Source organism: Polypterus senegalus, chromosome 6 (assembly GCF_016835505.1).
Source record: "Polypterus senegalus isolate Bchr_013 chromosome 6, ASM1683550v1, whole genome shotgun sequence".
NCBI lineage: Eukaryota > Metazoa > Chordata > Cladistia > Polypteriformes > Polypteridae > Polypterus > Polypterus senegalus.
In genome coordinates this window covers 81,626,859-81,643,939 of record NC_053159.1, presented here as the reverse complement: position 1 = coordinate 81,643,939, position 17,081 = coordinate 81,626,859, and positions in this window count along the sequence as shown.

Here is a 17,081-nt window from a genome sequence, read left to right as displayed (position 1 = left end):
GATGTGGAAAGAAGCCTAAAGTACCCCGAGGAAACCCACACAGATGTGGAGAATGTGCAGCCACCACAAAGTCAACGTTCAGGTGCTAGTTTCAAATACAGGGTGAGAGATCAGTGAATCAGAAGATAATAATAACATAATGGGTTAAGAGAAAGACCGGAAAAGACATAAGGCTTCATGAGGAGTGTAATGATAAAGGAAAGAGTATGTAACATAAATGGCGGGGGGGGAGCAAATACTGAACAGGAAGTGAAAAGGTAAGAGTAGCTGAGAAAACATTGCCATTAGAAAAGAAGGGAGAGATTAAAAAGTTGGCTAGTCGTTAAGACCAGGAAAAAAATATAACCCCAGGCTGAGAAAGAGTTTAGATTCTGCTGATTTTCTGTGAAAAGTGTCTTTGAAGCCCTTTGAAAGAACACAAATAGATCAGTGTTGCTATGATCAAGGAGTGTGAAGTGTTCCACAATAAGCTTTAATCTTAGTGGCTCGAAGATGCACCATGAACTGGTCTGCTAGCCCTGTCTCACCTATTTAGATGGCTGTACAATTTGTGCAAGTAATGCAGAAAAGAAAAATTTTAGACTGGCAAGAGGACAACTGTTTAATCTTTACTTTATCAGAGTGAGCGGATAGAAGGGAATTGTTGGTGATATTTTTGCAAGTGACACCACAGCTCCTGTTACAGCTCAAAGTGCCAGATACAGAATGTGGCTCTCCCTCATAAAGTGAGCTATTAAAAAGGGGTTTGTGTAGGGTTAGGTGGTCGAGGGAAGGAGATGAAGGGAGGATTAAGAAAAAAAAACCTCCAGTTTAAGGATCAGTCTAAAGAAATGGGAAACTTTCCTGATCTGTGGGACAGATAGTGTTAGGGTGGAACGGGAGGACCAGTTGTACGCAGGTTTCATTATTTGGGTTCTATTAGAGTGGATGTTATGCGGTCTACTCCTGGCATGACTGAGGGTCCTGTACACAACATGAGAAGGGAAACACCAATTAATGAAAAAAAATCTTTATTCTGAGAGAAGACAATCTTAAAACTGCAGAGGTGGTGGATTCTAAGAAATTATGAAGACAGTTGTTACTACAGTAAGCCAGGGATGGAAGCCGAGGTAATGACGGTTATGGTGTGAGTTACCAAAAACTGATATCAAATAATAGTAAAGTTGTGGTGGAATTATAAACTGTAAATCGGAGAGATGGATGAAACCTAATAAAATCATTAATGTGTGTTGTGCTTTCTGTGCGGGTGGGTTACAGCATGCCATGCTAGGAAATTCCACCCCATGTCATTACTAAAACACCAAAATTCCTCTGATTTCTCTTCTGCTTGGTAGTCTGGTGCCTGTACTCGTACTCACTGTCTTGGTTGAATTTCATTGTGAATATCACCAGTTCCAAAATATTTCATGCACTTTTTAAAGCTTTGTGTAGGGTATTGTTCCATGGTAAAAAAAAACACTATGACACATCCTTATTAGCTTATACTGTATTGTCAACTTGGGGACATTTTGTGTACCCTTTAAAACAATGTCTAAGAATGGCTTATTGTGAATAAATTCTCATTTCAAAGCGATTAACTTCGTTTTTGTGGATTATATTATGTCTTTGTGTAAAACAACAATAATAAAAAATAATACTTTTGTTTTCCCAGAACAGCTACAGCTTGTTTATATATTATTTAATTTTTTTATAGTGTATCCATTTTTGTCTGCTGTATTGCAGTTAATTAGTTAGAAGGGCTAAAAGTTGGGAAGGGTCTACCAAAAGAGAAAATAAGACAGAAAAACGCACAGCTTTCTATTGACTTTTTGAAATGAAGACCTGCCTCTCCATCACATTCACTGGTCAAGAGTCCTGTCTTGAATTCAAAAAGTGACTCCCATGAGAATATAGCTTACTGTTTATGATGTGTGCCGACTATTCTGGATGTAACTATTTAACAAGGTTTTAGCAAAAAGCATGTGTTTTGTACATTTTGAGCATACTACTGGATAACTAACATGTAGCTTGTGCAACACAAGAATGTAAGATTTTTTTTTTCATCCACATTTTTCAAATTGCATGGCTTTGTACAGCATTGATCACTGTCACCTTCTATAATGTCATAGATTTTCTATCTATCTAGCTATGTACATTATTGATTCTGGTCACTTGTACCTAAAAAGAAATATTAAAATATGATGCTTAGTTTGTGGTAATTAAAATGGTAACCCTGGTCATTGAAGGCAGTTTGATTATTAACAGCTATATTTGCTGGTCTTCCCAAAGTAAAAGCTGCTATGAATACATCTTTTAATTAATCACATTTACTGTATATTTGGTGTAAAATGTAAAAGAAAATATTGAAATAGTGCATGTGTAACTGCTACAATGAGTATGACTACCCTAACCCCCGCAAAAAAAGACTGCAAAAATCTAAATTTACCATAAGCAAGTTTGAATAAATCTAAACTTAAACCTAAGGAAAAGACAATCAAAGTGAAAAGAGAAAGTAAAGTGTATCCATCCATCCATCCACGTTTATGAATCTTAAGTAAAGCCTGATACTCTACTGAGCTTACTCTTCTAGTTGCTTTTTCTTGTGGGTGGCTGCCTACCTGGCCTACCTTCCCTAGCAGCATCTCCTGCTCATTTTCTTTCATTTTCTAGTCACTCCTTCTCCAAGTTCAGTTCCTCTGTGATGAGGGAATGCCATTAAACTCTTAGATCTAGAGTGAAGCATTGTATACATATAGACCTCTTATAACATTGCAAGATGCTGAAAAAGTAGTTCAAGCTTTTGTTTTCAGTCGGCTAGATTACTGTAATGCACTCCTCTCAGGACAAAAAAGACATCAATCGATTACAACTAGTGCAGAATGCCGCTGCTAGAATCTTAACTCGGAAACGAAAATCTGAGCACATCATCCCAGTTTTGATGTCACCTGTTGCCTGTGTCATTTAGAATTGACTTTAAAATACTGCTTATGGTTTACAAAGCCTTAAATAATCTCGCTCCATCTTATATTTCGGAATGTCTTACACCTTACACTCCAAATCGTAACCTTAGATCTTCAAATGAGTGTCTCCTTATAACTCCAAAAGCTAAACTTAAAAGAAGTGGTGAGGCGGCCTTCTGCTGTTATGCACCTAAAATCTGGAATAGCCTGCCAATAGGAATTTGCCAGGCTAATACATTGGAGCACTTTAAAACACTGCTGAAAACACATTACTTTAACATGGCTTCCTCATAGATTTATCTTAGTTAAATCCTGATGCTCTGTATATTCAATTAATTATCATTATTATTCTTGGTGGCTCCAGAATCCATACTAACCCCTACTTTCTCTTCTGTTCTTTATCCGGTTTTCTGTGGTGGCGCTCTGCACCACCACCACCTAATCAAAGCGCCATGATGTCCTTACATTCATGGATTAAAGGCCAGAAGTCCACATGACCGTCATCATCAAGTGCTTCCATGAGAACCTTGAATACAATCAGGACTGATTGTGAGGTCATTTATGTTAGGTAGAATGCCTAGAGGGGGCTGGGCGGTCTCGTGGCCTGGAGCCCCTGCAGATTTTATTTTTTTTTCCAGCAGTCTGGAGGTTTTTTTTTGTTTTTTCTGTCCTCCCTGGCCATCAGACCTTACTTTTATTCCAAGTTAATTAGTGTTCCCTAATTCTATTTTGTGATTTCTTTTGTCTTTTTTCTCTTTCTTCATCATGTAAAGCACTTTGAGCCTCATTGTTTGTATGAAAATGCGCTATATAAATAAATGTTGTTGTTTCTCATGCCCTCCTGAATTTTCAGTCCCCCTTTGTCAATATGGACATCTTGGTGGGGGTAAGCGTCATATGATAAACTGATTAAAACCCGCTATATCCTAACTAAAGGGTCACGGGGGTCTGCTGGAGCCAATCCCAGCCAACACAAGGTGCAAGGCAGGAAACAAACTCCAAGCAGGGTGCCAGCCCACCATAGGGCACGCACACCCACATACCAAGCACACACTAGGGGCAATTTAGAATCGCCAATCCACCTAACCTGCATGTCTTTGGACTATGGGAGGAAACCCACGCAGACACGGGGAGAACATGCAAACTCCACGCAGGGAGGACCCGGGAAGTGAACCCGGGTGTCCTAACTGCAAGGCAGCAGCGCTGCCCACTGCACCACCGTGCCGCCCACTGATTAAAATGTTTTTATTAAATGTAAATGCAAATAAAATCTTGATCATTATAACCAAGTGCCAGAGTTTTGTCTTAATATTTTTCTGTGTTTAATTTTTTTCTCACACATCCCAAACCTTCTCACTTTCACTTCCACATCACTAGCTCCTATTTATTATTTTTTTAGTAACCCTCATGGTTTCATTTCTTACAATAGCTCTTCTAAAAATACATACAAAAAAAGTGCTTATATATAAAGCAAGCAAAAAGTGTCCTGATTCCAAAAAGTGTAATGAAGGATATATATGTACCCAGTTACATGTGAATTCACATCAAAATAAGTGTAATGACACAGGGGTGTGAGAGATGGAGGAGTGGAATTTGACTCATAATGCCGATTGCTGGGGAGTGGCCCTAAAAAAGAACTGTTGGTATCTTCATTGCTGTTTACTTTCCCTGCTTAGGTCTTCAGTGGCACCATGCATTCAACGCTGCTTATCCTTTGTTCCATCATATATGACACCCAGCTCTTCCTCGCTTGGGGTCAGAGGCAAGCCATATGCCACACTCTTCCCCCAGCTCTCCAGAGTTTGCCAGTGGCGACATCTCTGAGCTGATGGGACCCGTCCAATTGAAGTGTTCTTGCAAGTGCTGTGTCTGCAGCCCACCTTAGCTGCTGCTCATGGCCTGTTTTATAGCTGGCTCATCCAGGTTTTCCCATCCCCTCAGACAGTTCGTCACCACCTGAGGAGCATTCCCAACGCAACCCTTCCCCCTTACTGAATATGCAAAGACAATTCAGGGATGCAAAAACAAATCAGAAACAACAACACAAACAAAACAACAACTACACAACCAAATTATAAAGTCTGAAAACAAAAGGAGCAGCACATACCCCAGGAGATAGTCCTACACTACAAACCAAAACTAAAAAATTTGTAATGCTGGCAGACTGGACCAGAGAAACACACAAACTGCGCAGACTTCTCATTGGGGAGTGAAGGGGGTAAGCAGGAGAGCACTCACCTGATAAGATGTTCTTTTTCACAGATATTCAATAGTGTTGCTGTCAGTCATGATTCTGACATGAATCAACTCAAAGGGGTGGGGAGTGAAAGGTTGGGGAAACATCAGACTCCATGTTAGCAGAGGGGGATTTGGAATTGACTTGGGTGGTGGACATGGAAGAGGAGAACTATTGCTGTTAAGGTGTGTAGGAGTGATTTTAATTCCAAGACTATCCAAGAGATATGCAAAAAGTTTTTCCCCAAAATTAATTAAGGATTAAAGATGTGACCTAGCAATGAAGGCGCTTGATGACAAAGTGTGGATTTTGCCCTGGGTAATTTTTAGATCATTTTGGATTAGACATGCAGTATGTGAATGACACACAGTTTCATTTTGAATTATAGGGTAATTTTCTTACACATAAAGCTTTAAATGCTCACAACCCTGTTGACCTATCTGAAGTTATCATTACATAATACACATTGTGAAGAAGAACAGCAAACACAGCGTGAAGTTTTGGGGATTTTAGCCCCGTATACTGTAACTGAAATCTTTTCCAACGTATCCACATTCTTTTTTTTACAAAAATCAAACAAGGACATACAATGATGGGAGGATGAACAATTTATACAGAAGGACCGGAAATTAAAAGGTGGAATGCTGGGAAAATCGTGGTGAATGATGGGAAGTTGACATCATCATAGGGGGACTGGGGGGATGAAAGAAACCTGGAAGTGTTGCAGCTTTTTGGCTTGTTGGGGCGGCACTGCGGCGGCAGCTCCTCATTCTGGCTGAGAAAACAAGAAGGGAAAGGTTAGTGCGTCGTCGTTGTCACCTGGCACAAGGTGTTGCGGTGTAGCTCGGGTCCTTAAACTGCTCCCCAAACGCTCGTGAGTGACATTAAGATCTAAAGATGTCAGTCTACTAAAGGTTCAAAGAATTAATAAACAGGAGGATGTCGATCATTTAGCTAAAAGAGCTAAAAGCTCAGGAATGATATTCCTGCTTATATACTATAAGAACTTCCCCTTCCTTCTCAGTTTTTACTTATTTATTTTAATACATTATTAATTTTATTCCAAGAAAGTAACATAGTATAAAATCAAGTGGATAAATGTTGTAGAGTCTATGCAACAAATTACTCCAAAATCAAAGAGAATATGAAAAAGGAACAAAACAAGAATTCAACCCTATTCAACAGAAAGAGAAAGAGACAAAAACAAGTAAAGACCTCCATCTTTTTCCTGCTCTATAAATGCTTATTCCAGGTTTTTAATTAAGTCTTGCCATGTTTTAAAAAATGTTTTGGACAGATCCTCAAAGTAACAATTGCATTTCTTTACAATTTCAAATAATATTGAATGTCAGTTACCACTGACATATAACACGTGGAGTAGAATTCTTCCAGTTGTGCAAGATAAGTCTACGTGCTCATAGTGTGGTATGTACAGTTACAATAAATTTTTCCTTCTCCACAAGTCCATCTGGAATTACACTAAACACAGTTGCTAATGGTTTAGGAGTGATTAGGACACTATAAGTATTTAAAGTTGTTTGTCCAAAATTATGTTAATTGATATGGATTTGAAAAGTTTGAAAAAGATGATTATCATCTTCTGTGATTGGTGGACAACTTGATTATTCATATATTAAAGAAAGCTTGTATTTACTGGGGCACAAATCAGGGCATTCAAAACAGAAATATAGCAATACAGCAATTTCCATTGCTGGCTCAGCTTTTAAATCCAGGGTGAAGACGCTCTACTTTAATCTAGCATACCCTGACTAGAGCTGCTGATTATTTCTGTGTATTGCATCTCTATTTGTTAAACATTTATATAAAAATATAAGTAATGCAATAATTGTGAACCATTAATATACTCCTCCTATTCTCTTCTCTGTGTCCTGCTGTGGAACTTGGTGCCACTGTTCTACTTCAGCCTGTTTTCCTGCCCATGAAAAGATGTCTGAGATACTGGGAACATTGGAATCAATGGATGGAAAGATTCTATCATCATAATAGACAACTCATCATTGAAAAATGCCCACAAGGAGTTGGGCAACTAGTTGACCAAGGTCTTTTGGACTCTGACTGTGTTTGACCTTGTCTAATCGTGGTTCCCTCTGAGGTTTGTTTTCTCCAGGAATGCTGCTAACTGGAGTTTTTGGTTTCCTCCCTTGTCAACTGGCCATAGTTCAATGATAATGTTAATGGACAGATCTTTCTGGGTTCTATTTATGTTAATCAATTTGTAATTGCTTTGTCTTCCTATGTGTTTAAACAAGTTTTTGTCTTTATGTGTATGCATTTTGTAATTAGTAACTAGTAATATTTATAGGTGTATTTATCTGTGAACCTGTCACTTTGAGCATGCACTTAGTCAAGAGCACCATCCAAAAATAAACAACGGATTTGAATGTATTGACTACACTGGAATATATTGACTATAATTGACTAGAATGTATTTTATGAATAAGTTAATTCCATTCCTTTTCTGAAAATGTAATTGAGAGATCCTTTACCAGTTGCTCCTCTAAGATCATTAAGAGTATCATTCACTCAGATGTTTTCATGAACTCTGGAGATCGAGAGACATCAGGGATAGATAAAGCAAAGGAGATGAGGGAAGTTGAACTTATTCCTTTTATCATTTGTAATTTATATACAGTGTTATAGACTGAAAAAGTGTGTCACTGGAACATTAAATGTGGAACTAGTTCAATTAATAGTAATATGTTATGAATATAGAAATATCCAAATGTCACAATCCCTAGTGTATTTCATAGATTGAATACTTCATAGATTAATGAAGGCTGAAATAAGCGATCATGAGAATAGGGTAACAGAAAGGAGCTGGTCTGCCTTAAAATGAGTCCTACATTGGTTCCATAGCTTTAATAAATGGCAATCTACTGGGTTACTGAAAAATTGACAATAAAGAGTTGACTGGAGCAAAGAACAAAGGCATTCAAAGGGAACCTAGACCTGGATCTCCTTTCTATTGCTAATTAAAAAGGTGTAGATTTGTGGAATTCCACCAGTTTCTGTTGTTTTATTGTATGGGCGTTTGCACCTCAATAGCAAAACCCCAAGTACCTTTGGGGGTGGGTGCACATCATGGATAACATGAGATGGACTACACACACTACCTCCCATGTCAAGAAAGTACAGCAGCGCCTTCACTTTCTGAAACAGATGAGGACAGTAAACCTCCCCAATCCTGTTCTTACAACATTCTACAGAGGCGCTATAGAGTGCAACTTGAGCAGCAGCCTTACAGTCTGGTAGGGCAACTGCACTGTTTCAGATGTTTCAGAAGTCCATCCAGGGAGTGATGAAAATGGCAGAAGAAATAATCTGAACCACCCTTCTGTCAATACAAGATCTGACTTGTCACGCTGCCTTATGAGAGCTACTCTAGTCAGAGACCCCACCATCCCAACCCATGGACGCTACCGCCAGAGTCAGTAGGAGTTTCTTCCCTCAGGCTATCAGACTATTCAACCACTACTAATAACAAACAACATGTTGACCTATTGGGACTATTAAATTCCCGAACACACACACAGGCTGTTTGAACATAAATATTTGGAATCTCCTAAAATGCTGTTATGTCTATGTATTATGTTAATGTTTTTTCGTTACTTGAACACTTAAAAAGTATTCACCAATTTGTCTGTTGGATTATACATATATTCTATTGCTTTATGCTGTCTATTATGTCTATCTGCTGTTGTATAATGTGCATTTGTCTCTATGTTTGTGTTTGTACATTGAGCCTGGAGAAACGCTCGTTCAGCTGTGCACTTCTTGTTGTATGGTTTGAATGACAATAAAGTAAATCCAAAATTCAATCCACTCCAATCCGAAAAGCAGTGAAATCTATCAAGATCAACACCAAGATTATCGAGCTGAGTTATTTGCATTTGTATTTAATTAAAGAAAGTCATTGGATTGAGCCTCACCTTCTTTATACTGTGTTAGTTATTGCTTTATGCTCCTTAACCTATAAATCTATCATTGTTTCCAGCTACATTGCTAATCTTTATTCGTCTTCATGTGTTTGCTGCGCTAACATCTTGTTGTCCTTCCCTCCATGTCCACAATGATTGTGATATGGTTTAAAGATAAGTTGTTCTCTTCCTTTTGCAGTCAAAGATTAGATTCTGACTGCAGAGCCTACCTTTTCCTATATTTTCCTATCATTTGGTGATGTGGCTCATCAGTTCTAGGAATCTTGGTAATCAGCTATGATACATTTCTATTCTATAATTCTTTTTTTTTTAAACATACAAGGTATATTGTCCTTTTAAAACTCCCTGCATTGTTTCCAGGAACATTCCTGCCATACTCTGTAAAGGATCAAATTACTATGGATACATTTTTATAAATTCCTCATTAGCTAGCATTAATGCTTTAAGTTGTTAGTTACAAGATGGATTTATAGGATACAATGATTTGAGCTCCAAAATAAAGGAATGTGGATAAAAATCACTCTATCTATCTATCTATCTATCTATCTATCTATCTATCTATCTATCTATCTATCTATCTATCTATCTATCTATCTATCTATCTATCTCCTTTTTGGATTTTCTTAGATTTTGTTTCTGACCCTACATGTGCTTTTACCTCTTCCCCGTCTGTCTGTCTACATCCTCTAGTTTTTGATCCCTTTTTCTTCTGCTTTCTGGTTTACCTCATTTAACACTTTCATTTCTACCTTCTTATTCTATCTCTATTTCTATGTGATGTTTTGAGATGCCTCACTTCCGCTTTGCTTCAAAAATCTAATTTACCACAATTCCTGTAACCTTTAATATTGCAGTTTGTTATGTAGTCTTCTTTGCATTTTTGTCATTTAGTAGATTAAGTTTGTTGGATGTTTCTAGAGGGCCATATTGGCATAGCATGGGACTGTTTCACTTCTTATTTATTTAATTAACAGCAAGAACTGCTTTTTTGAACATCCAATTTTAAACATGTTAGTGCTGTCATTTCTATCACATTGAAAACAGTATTCATATTGTTGATTGCAAATACAAGAAAGAAAAGACAGAGATGGTTTGGGGATCAACCCTGTATATTGTAGCCAATGAGTAATCACAAAGGACTGTGTCCAGAATGGGACTGAAAGAAAAGGATAAGGGGTTGAGTTTTTATAGGTGGTGGGAAGGAAGAGGCAGGTCCAAGAGGGAAGCAGCAGAAGTGAGGTTGTGGTCTGGAGTGGGATGAGGAAGCTGGTTAGAGTTTAGCTCGTCTTGGCTTCTGGTGACCTGCAGAGGATGGAGAAAAGACATTAGCGCACAGCGTCAACCCCTGACTCAACGTTTTACGCACAGTTAAGCCCATCGACTACCTCCCATGTGCATGTGTGAGACAAGATATTCCTTTTCAACTTAGCTATTGATCCTCATTGAATTTGACAACCCATTTTAAATTGGCAACTGGTTAAGAAATAAAAATCAGTTACTGTAGATCCCAGAATACAGGCCGACCCGGTATACTAGCCGAACCCCTTCTCTACCTACTAAATTACATGTATTTGCCAATGACCGGTATTTAAGCCGACCCCCTTCTCCAAGCAAAATTTTCTAAATTTCCTTAAAAGTGTCTCTTCAGGTATATTTATAATGTTTATCGGCGAGAATTTGAGACTGCCGGCATTTTTGATATATAATATAATGTGCATAATTTACCAAAACACCAATAATTTTTCTAATGTACTAACTAAAAAGTTATAAAAGTGCCTAGCCTACTTCGATTAAGCTAGGAGCATGGCGCCACGCATGGTCGCAGCGGCTCAGGGCTCTCCTTTTCAGTGCACTTTTTTGTTGTTTTTGTACTTTTTTGTTGTTTTTGTTTTTTTGTTTTTTTTGTCCTTGTTTGTGCACGATCAGTTCGGCGAACATCCGCTACACCATTCAGAACCTTATACACATCGGTGTCCAGAGCCAGACATCTGTTTCGAGTGTTTTTCATCACACGCACAATATCCCTGACAACATAGCGAGACCAGCGGGCTCTCCGTGGATTGTTGTCGGGTCTAGGAGATGACACAGACGGAGGAGGGAAAAAAAGCAGAAGCGGGGCCGCAGATCCGGCGTTATGCTAAAGCTAAAAAACAACCATACAAGCCCAATACAGAAATTTTTTCTGCACTGAAGGAGCTGCTTTTAATCTCATTGTAGATGCGTATAGTGACAATAAAAGGCAATTTATTCTAGAAACAATTTCATACTGTACTCACCATTTAATTTGACATCTTTGGGCTGCAGTAAGGGAGGAGATATTTCCACACAATGTCTATCTTCGTTTCGATTGCGATCGCTTTCTTTTACCTTCTCTTCCTTCCTTAGCAATTATGTGTCTTGCTTGCATGGTCTTAAAGAATTATATATATATATAGGTAAATCACTGCAATGACGGAAATTACATCCACAAACACATGTATCTGGGCTCCGACTGACGCTACTAACGCTCTCGGTTGTTTGTTTACAATCGCGCAAGCGGATACACGTGACCGCATCCGTTTCGTAACGCAAGATGTTGATCGTAAATCAAACCAAAAAATTTAATTTTAAACTTCCCGATAATTTATTATAAATTTTATTAATAAAATCAACCACTAAAACACTTTTTTGAATAAATTCTTTATTTAATTTAAAGTACCGGCATGCAAAGTTACTTCTTCATCTGAAAGATGGCTCTGTGGTTTCGTCATTATTTACTTCCGTATTCATCGGCAAAACCGGCATTGCGCTGGACTTCTTGAATCTGAAACGATTCTCGTTGTATAAACCGACCAAAAATCTAGGACGAAATTCTCGGCTTATATAACGGGATCTACGGTATTAGAAAAAAATATTTGAAAGCTCAAGAATTTGAGTTTGACTCCCCTGTCAAACTTAGGTCCTGGGTTGATTCTCTTCCACAACACAAGAGTCACCACTGGTAGGTACATTTAGATTTCTACTGCATACAGTGTAAAAGTCCATCAACAGATAGATAGATACATGTTATTCCTAGGTAAAACGATACAAAACACTTGACAGAAGTTTTGTGTCTTTGTATCAGTACAATTAGATTAAATGGGGTGATCGTTCTTTTTTCTGACAACTAGGTCATGATGATTCCTTTTTTGTGTGATCAAGTGTTTATTGAAAAGCAATTAAATACAACTACACAATAACAACTATCCAAATAAAATGATATTTATGATGTTATGTAAAAAAGAAAACCTCCTCTGATGCCCAAATCACCCTATAATTTCACAGTATATTGTTGTTGTTATGAGAAATAATGTGCTTGTTCTGAATGAGGAGAAGAAATTTGGCACAATCGGCCCAAAAAAACACATGTTACATGGGACACAGACTCCTGAATACTTGATGTTGCACTAAATCTATCAGCTATTATCAGTATTGGTTACAGATGCCTCATTAATCCTAGCAGCTTAAAGCTCTAATTGGGAAAGTCTGAGGAAAAATGGCTTCCAAGCATTTTCAGAAAGAGTATCTGCTGAATTCCAACAGTAGGCCAGGGTTGATTTAACAGCAGTTGTCTCAAATGAAATAAGCTTTTGTTGCACATAGTGGAGAGAGAAGACCGTAAGATCTAAAATTATCAAAGGTAGTAGAGGTATACCCACTCTCGGCAGACGTCTGCACTTTCAATGCACTCTCAGCTGACTGTGGGAGTGATGATGTAACTGCACCTCAGCCTGGAGTGCTATGGAGGGCGAGAAAGCACCTCGGTGACCTGTAATGCAAGGGAAGGCATTGGCATGCAGAACCGACACACCGATATGTGTGTGTGTGTGCGCTGCTGTCACAAGACACTGGCCGGGAAAACCTAACAGTACTGCACAATTAATGCTCTAACTGTTGCTGCAAAATCAGGTAAATCACATTTAATACGCTCTGGTACAGGATAAGAAAGGCACTAGAGCATGAAAGGGGGGCTATAAAATTGTTATTTATGTCAATAGTGGCTGATCATGAACATGCTGCATTATAAATATTGTTTCCCATCCATAAGACCCATTCAAATAAAACAGTCACTTAAACGTATTAACATTCTAAGCAGTCCCGTTATTTAAGGCTCCTAAAGTGGCAAAGCAACTTGAACAGAAACAAGTCCAGGGCATCACGAAGAACATGCAGAGCTCATGGGGTCTTGACTCGAACACATCGTGTGATCCGAGTGCAGTTCGCATGTTCTCCCTTAACTTGGTGATGTGCTTCACAAATCTAAAAACAAGCAGTGAGCTCAATTGAGGTATCCCAGTTCGTGGTAAGTGGCCTCCCCTTTGGTGTGGGGCCACAAAACGGGAGATGTCGCATGTCGATTGGATTACTACCTTATAGCAATAGATGAACAATAGTTTTTATATACAGTAAGTGACCTCGGCCTCTGCCCACGTATGCCAAATTGGGAACTGTGGGTAGAAATCCACCTGAAGTGTCTTGTACAACGGAGCAGGGTTACTGGAATCTGGTAAGATCACTTCAAAAACACAATTCGAAATCTACCAGCTCGACCTGTTCAGTGACACACACCTGTCTTCTGGACAGCGTCATCACAATTATAACTCATAATTTAAGACTTTGTCTTCGTTACCAAAAAAAGCCTCCTTTACTAACACAATGGGTACGCAGATACCTCACTTCAAAGCCAAACAACATGCCTGTCCTGCACATCACATACATCCAAGTAACTGAAATAATGCGTGCCAGTCAGAGGACTCGACATTTGTCCACTTTTTCCAGTTTTACATTTTTATGCTCAGTTGCATCTCTGCACAGGCTGTGACCTGTCACCTGATCTTCCATGCTGACTGCTCATTTGGATGAGCACCTTCTATTAGCTTCAACAACCACAGTAGCACATGCGATGATGCAGAATTCCATCTGACTCACTTACTGTAATAATACAACATAATACAAATAATAATAATAACAATTACCTGTTTCGTGTTGCTGAAGTGGCCCGACTTCTTCTTGCTTTTGGCTTTAGGAAAGTAAGCAGGTCCCGGCTGCCTCTCCTCAACTAAACTTTAATGATGTTGTAAAACTACTAAGATTCATAGCAAAAACATTGAAGAACACCTAGCATTTTGTCTGACCAGGGTGTCAGATGACGCCCAACCCTGCACAGCTGAGCCCATTTTCCACATAGTCTAACGATACCCAATGGGCGAAGAGGGGGCGGGAACAGACCACCCAGTACTAGAATCTGATAGGCTGCTAAGACTATCCAATAGGAAGAATTAATGTTGTTAAGATGAATATTCTTCCTAAGCTTCTCTTTTCATTTCAAAACGTTTCAATACACTGGTACATCAATAAATCGTTTTTTAAAAAAATTAGATTCAACCATAACCTCATTTATTTGGAATTCACAACCTCCACGAATCCAAAGAGTGACCCTACAAAGACCTAAGGCAGAAGGTGGCATGGCTCTACCTAACTTTCAATTTTATTACTGGGCAGCAAACATACAAGCTATAACACCCTGGACATGGACACAAATTGATGAATAGGCCTGGTCGGCAATAGAAATAAAATCCTGCAGTACTTCTTTACATTCCTTGCTTTGTGGCCCAATAAATGCAAGTTATCGCCAATATACTAATAACCCAATTGTACTTCACTCACTCAGAATATGGAAACAATGCAGGTAGCATTTTAAGATAGGGAAGCTTTTATCTGTGGCAACTCTGCACGATTACCACCTTTTTCAACCCTTGCAAACATATGCAGTTTTTAATATCTGGAAAATCACTTAGAGATCTGTACATAGACAACGTCTTTGCATCCTACGAACAATTACATTCCAAATTTAAGTTTCCAGCAACACATTTCTTTCACTACCTTCAAATTAGAAACTTTGTTAAACAGAACCTGCCCAATTTTCCTTACCTCCCTCCTCCCTCTATGCTAGAAAAAATATTGCTCAGTTTCGAGGACTCAGACAGGTTTTCTGCAATATATAAGACCATTTTACAGTCCCTCCCTTTCAAAGATCCAAGAGGATAGTGGGAAAAGGATCTCTCACTCAACATATCAGAAAAGGAGTGGAAGGTAGCAAAGCAGATAATTCAGGCGAGCTCCATATGCGCAAAGCATACAATTATTCAACTCAAAATTATATACCGAGCACATCTGTCTCATTTAAAATTGTCCAAAATGCAAGATCCAACCTGCAAACACTGCAATCAAGTTCTAGCCTCACTGGGTCACATGTTTTGGGCCTGCGCCAAATTAGCATCATTCTGGACCAAAATTTTTAAATGCATTTCAGACAGCCTTGGACTCACAATCCCTCCTAACCCATTAACAGCTGTGTTTGGTGTCCTCCCAGATGAGCTTAAAGTGGAGAAGGACAAACAAACTGTGATTGCCTTTACTACACTATTGGCATGTAAACTTATCTTGCTAAAGTGGAAGAAATCTAAGTCTCCTTTTTTAAGTCAGTGGGTAGCTGATGTTATATACTGTTTGAAATTGGAAAAAATCTAATTCTTGCTTAGAGGATCTGTGCAGAACTTTTTCAAAACCTGGCAGGATCTAATCAATAACATTTTAGAATAGAATAGAATTTAAAGCACAGAAGAAGCAGATTCTCTCTCCATTCCTTTTTCTTCTCCATTTATCTTTATTCACTTATTAATTCATTTATTTATTTATTTTTACTAGCTTTAAGTTTTACTCTGCTGGCCATACTCTTTTTCTCAGGGGTGGGGGCTGATTTGTTTTCAATCCTATTTTTGTCAAAAATGATCTATTTGTATGGAATGTTGTGTGATTACAATAAAATAAAAACAGACTGTCCAGTAGGATTTAGAGGAGGTGGAGAAAGCTGCCTGTCATCTGCCACTGGTGTGGACAATGGGATTCCCATATGGGAAGCCTTTTCAGAATTGAATCATCTTTCTTGATATCAAAATTCAAATTTCTGATATTGAATGTCTTTGAAATTTGATAATGACAAGATATCGGCGTTTTAAAAATTGATATTAAGTTTCCTAATTCTGATACCAGCATTTCAAAATCCGGGCTGACAAGACAGTACACTGGCACAGTTGTTTCGCTGCCGCCTCATACTGAGGAATTTGCCTGTTCTTTCCGTGCCTGCATGTGTTTGCTCCAGGTGCTCCGGTTTCCTCCCAATGTCCAAAGACATACAGGTTAGGTGAACTGCCGACTGTACGTTAGCCCCAGTGTGTGTTTGACATGTGTGTGTTTGTCTTCAGAGCACAGCAATAGCTAAGGAAAAATTCCTTAGCTTTTTCCGTGATAAATTGTCCACCCACTCTTTGATTTTCTGCAGCGAATCTGGTCTGGGTCATTGGGGCAGCAGTCTAAGCAAAGACACCCAGAATTCTCTTTTCCAGACACCTGCTCCAAATCTCCTAGGGGGTCACCGACTCATTCCCACCCAGCCTTGGTCTTTCCCAAGGTCCCCTCCCGGCTGGACATGGCTGAAACATCTCGCCAAGGCTGGTGTCCAGAAGGCATCCTATCAGAAACATCTCGTCTGCGCTCCTCACCCCTTCTTGAAGCCTAAGCCCAGACACCCTGAAACTCATTTTCACCGCTCGTATCTGCGATCTAGTGCTTCAGTCAATACGCACAGCTCATGGCCATAAGTGATGGCTCAGCACCCTTTCATAAATAAACTAAGCTGTTTTTGAATTGTACAAATTGCTCATATTGGGATAATATTTGGATGTTTTGTTTTCAGAATTGTGATATACTTAGAAATTAAATTAACATGCCCTCAGTCTTCTATAACCAATTGATATTACATACTAAATGGAACCCTAAGTTAATAAAAAACAATACATTGTAATGAAATCCCATAATAATACATATATCTTCTTGTTAAACTTTGGGTATACCTTCCTGAAAATAAAC